The sequence below is a fragment of the Oikopleura dioica genome, chromosome 2, assembly GCF_907165135.1.
Source record: "Oikopleura dioica chromosome 2, OKI2018_I68_1.0, whole genome shotgun sequence".
NCBI lineage: Eukaryota > Metazoa > Chordata > Appendicularia > Copelata > Oikopleuridae > Oikopleura > Oikopleura dioica.
Window position 1 is genome coordinate 634,740 of NC_137292.1, and position 4,446 is coordinate 639,185.

The window sequence follows — 4,446 nt, forward strand, 5'->3', positions numbered from 1 at the left end:
CGTTTAATATTCAAATCAAATGGGCTGACAATAATTATCGATTCAAACAAATCTTCTACATTGTCTTATCTAAAAGTTTTCAAGAAAAAGTTTGGTCGACTCCTAAACAGATAAATAAAAAGGGGTTTCGGCGGACATTTAAGGGTGTCAACAACAATAAAATAAGGGTCTCCATTAGGACACTTAAAATATATTTTTCGGGAAAACTGAAAAGTTTTTATTTCGAAGAACGAGTGTGCTCATATAAAAGAGCGTCATCGAGAACCTATGCTGAGTCAATCTGGTCATGGGGCGAAAACGAAAATTTTCGAAAAAATGGGGTCGAAATCTCAATAATGGTGGTTTTTATTTCATTTCATTTTGGATTTTTCTCAAAATTTTCCGTAGCAGCAAAAATATTTTCAACATAAAATTTTCTCCTCGTTGTCTAAACAACCCAAAGAGGGGGGATCCCTCGTCAACAATGTTCCGTTAAAAATCGAAAATTTCAAAAAGGCCATGTTTTGGCTTATGAGTGTGCCTGGAAGTTAATTTAATCATAAAAACTTGTGAGGAGTACTTTTTGACCAATTCAAATCGGGAAACGGTCAGACTCATTACCGATTGGAAACCCATTAACAATCGTGGTAACCCATTACCAAGTTTGGTAATGCATTACCAAATTCGTCAAAAAAGTGTCGATTTTTTTCGTTTAAAGAGCGAGTGTGCGCTCCGCGCCTGTATGATAGAAAATTTGTGGGGTGTTTTATTCATTAACTTGGTGAAAAGTTAAAATAAATTGATAATCGACTACCGAAAATTAGTAATGGGTTACCAAAAATTCTGGTAATGAGTCCGACCGTTCCCGTTCAAATCTGAAATTTAAGCGAAATTGGGACTTGTTTGTCATTTCTCGTCAAAAATTCCGATTTTCAAACGCGATTTTGAGGGTGTAAGAGTCGAGATATACCCCCATAAATGAAGCCTTAAAATCGTTTTTTGACCAGCAGGATCCATCATTATTCATCGACCACTCAAAGTCAAGGTTTGGGTTAAAGAAAAAGTTTATCTTGAGGATTACTGCATGCACCTCCAAAAGGTGATTTTGGTGGAGGCCTTGTATTTTCTCGCTTTAAAAAATTTCTTCCCTTTGCATAAAAAATTCAAACTCACTCAGCTCTTGTTTTTAAATATGCTTGAATAAAAGAGCATATGCCGGAAATATATAAATTTAAGATGATTTCTAGGGTTCAGACGATGACAAAAACTGTCAGGTTTCAAATCAGGTTTCCTTTGAAGAGAAAAGCAGAATACCTCATTCAATTAGAAAATCTTATAAGGATTATGTTTTTATCTTTCGACTTAATACTAAACTTTATAAGGATTCTATAAAGACGAAGAAAATTGGCAGTCAAATTTTACTTATAAACTTTGATAAAAAAAGAGGGAATAAGATCCGAATTTATAAATATGACGAAGCAACGAAAATAAGAGACTTTTTCTATCAAAAACTATCGTCGAAGAAGCAGATCAATGTATTATTGTCGAGAGACATGCTTGATGAAGATATTAATCCTCTTCCATATGCTTATGTGACGAATAGTGGGCTGATAAGCCAAGTATCATTTTTTTCATCACCTTTTCTTGGTTCGTCATCTTTCCACAGCTTTCCTGAACTTCTTTGCGGATCGAAACCAGCAATAGTGAATGATAAATTATACATATTTGGGGGATGTATCGGTAGTAAAAACGTAAATTCATAAAATTCCGAGAAAGTGATTATAATTGTCCTTAAGATTCATCGATTAGACGGATGCTTTTTTAAAGAGCTTAATACTCATCTGAAAAATGAGTACTCTTATAAACACATGGCTCTATCTTACGACGGAGGCAGCAAAGGTTTGGATTTTCCGTTAAGATTGAAAATAATCATTCAAATAATTAAGCTATTATTTGTTCTAATGTCAAGAGAAATAATGGGAGAGAATGTGAGTTATACAATGGGAATTATGTAGAAAGAACATTTTCCACGAAAATAAATCACCGCGGTGGCTCTATTGGTGTTTACAAAAATAACCCGACTATAATTGGTGGATATCTAGATGAAGCAAAGAATGGAACAGTTGAGACATTGACCAAAGAGGGTAGGATTAAGCTGAAATCGCATTCAAGGTAGACGCATTAATAAAAATACAACAGAAATATTCTTAGACGTATCTGTGGGTCTGCTGCTGTTGGACTGCCCTCAGGAAACCTTTTGTAAAGGGGTTGATATTCATTAATCATTTTTTTTCATCAAATACCTAATCATGTGATGCCCCGTCCTATTAATACTGGAAGCGTTTTATTGAAAGACTTATATGACATATAATAAGAAAACACTCAAAAGCTACCAAAAAAACAATCGGTCGGATTCAAACAATTGAAAAATCAAAAATATAAATTGTATTCGGTATAAATTGTTTGGGTCGATATTCTTCTTCTGAAAGGGTTTTTGAGTTCGAAAATTTGATTTTTTTGATAATTTTTTGAAAGTACTAACTTAAGTTAAAATCTTTCTCTAACAGGTCTGATTTCGCCATATAGCTCGTGGTTCTGTTTGAAGAAATCTCTTGCTATCTGATGAAGCTCGACGTAATTATTTTTGACAAATTATTTAAAGTTCGTGTCAGTTTTAGGATAAGGGTGTAAGTTTTATTATAAAAATATATGGGATGGGTTTTCTATTCAAACTTGGGAGGTAGGTCTCCTTTAATATAGCTAGCGTTTTTTTTGGGAACGCCGAAGTTTCCTAATTTTCATGGAAGCCCCTCATATAAATAAAGAATTTTATGCTGATTTCAACGATACCAAATCTTTATGATAGCATTATTCTATTGAAGACAAGCTTAAGAATTCTCTTAAAGTGGGGTTATTTTTCACCCAAGTTTTCCAGGTCACCGGCTAATTTTCTTCTCAAAATAACTTAGCAAACATGAACCTTTTACTTCTGGTAATCTTTTTGTGTTCATCACCCGGTATTATTTGCATCTGATTCCGAGTACTGGGTCACAGTAAGCACCTACTGAGATTATGGCGTGCGCTTATGCTTTTTGGGCTTCCCGCGCAGCGCGCAATGCACTAGCGCGCTGTCAGTTTTACTCACTTATCTGAGGATTTCAAGCCACCCGTAAGTCCACGTAAAAAGATTTTTTCGGTAATTCAAGAGAAGTATCTGATAAAGAGCATATCTTAAAATAAATGACATGGCAGGGCGTGCTCTATATGATTCACCTCTTTGAAAGATAAATTTTGTTTTTTTGATATTTAACAAAAAAAATTGCGAATTATTCTTTCATATTTCAAATATAACTTAAACAGTTAAAGAGTATATTTTAAAATTTCTACCCCTTCTTTCTGCTTATTGGCGGGGAGGATGAAACCTCCCTTGAACATATTTGGCGACTGATGGACAATAACTGGGATGTGATTGGCTCTCTCTCATCCGTAAGTGGATAAAAAAAAAATTCGAGAAAAGCGTATTGATAAAACCAGGTGAAATCGAATATTTAGGGTATTGGTTCTTTGGCAGCTGTTTTTCTTGACAATTCAGTTTTCGTTGTTCCTGGCAATGATTTGTCTTGGGAACCAGCGTATCTCTGGAAAATCGATTTGGCTAAAGGCTTTTACAAGTAGGTTTCGAACAATCGGCGTTTTTTTGAAACACGGCGTGCTCTCGGGCGCTCCCGACTCTTCGCTGCCGGGATCATGTTTGTTCAAATCACCTGGTTGTGGCAATTACGAGCCTTTTTTTTCTGGGAATTTCGTGAAATACTCATAATTCTTCAACTCAGAAAAATTGACCGGTTTTTTTAATTTCATGTTTTTTAAAAAAGGTCCCTAGACGAAATGAAGAGATCATCTGAATCGGACTAGATTTTCGACTGATACTGAGCCTCTGAAGTCCCAATATGAGCGCTAGAAATTTTTGAGCGCCCGAAAACGGTTGAATACTCCATCCAGTGATTATGCCTATGGTCCCAGTTCGTAAAACAGGTTCTATTTAACCAGAATCCATTCACAGAAATTGTGAACAGGGACTCTAGTGAGGACCAGTGCCTAAAGAAACCCGAAAAATGGGGGCAAAATTGAGGTGAAATCTTTGGTCTGAGTTCTGAGAGGCCAAACTTGGCGTTGATTTTGCCCTATTTTTTGGCCTCCTTCGACGCTGGTCCTCACTTAAGTCCCTGTTCACAATTTCTGTGAATTGATTCTGGTTGAATAGAACCTGCTCTACAAACAGGGACCATATGCATAATCACTGGATAGAGTATTCATCCCATTTCGGGCGCTCAAAAATTTCTTGGAGGTCATTGAGATTGCTGAACAACAAGTTGAAGCTACTCAACAAGCTGCTGAACAGCCAAAGACTCCAGAGCCAAAGATTTAATGAGTCCAGCCAAGCATTCTCAATTTTTTTTCCAAAAA

At 35.9% G+C, this 4,446-nt stretch overlaps 1 long non-coding RNA gene across 1 annotated transcript; it reads left to right on the plus strand.

Annotated features, from left to right (window-relative positions):
* The first annotated feature begins 1,162 nt into the window (after positions 1-1,162).
* On the plus strand, positions 1,163-2,145 carry LOC145698853 (uncharacterized). Its single transcript, XR_014133956.1, has 3 exons — positions 1,163-1,730; positions 1,776-1,878; positions 1,926-2,145. It is a non-coding gene; the product is annotated as an uncharacterized LOC145698853 (long non-coding RNA).
* Positions 2,146-4,446: the final 2,301 nt, after the last annotated feature.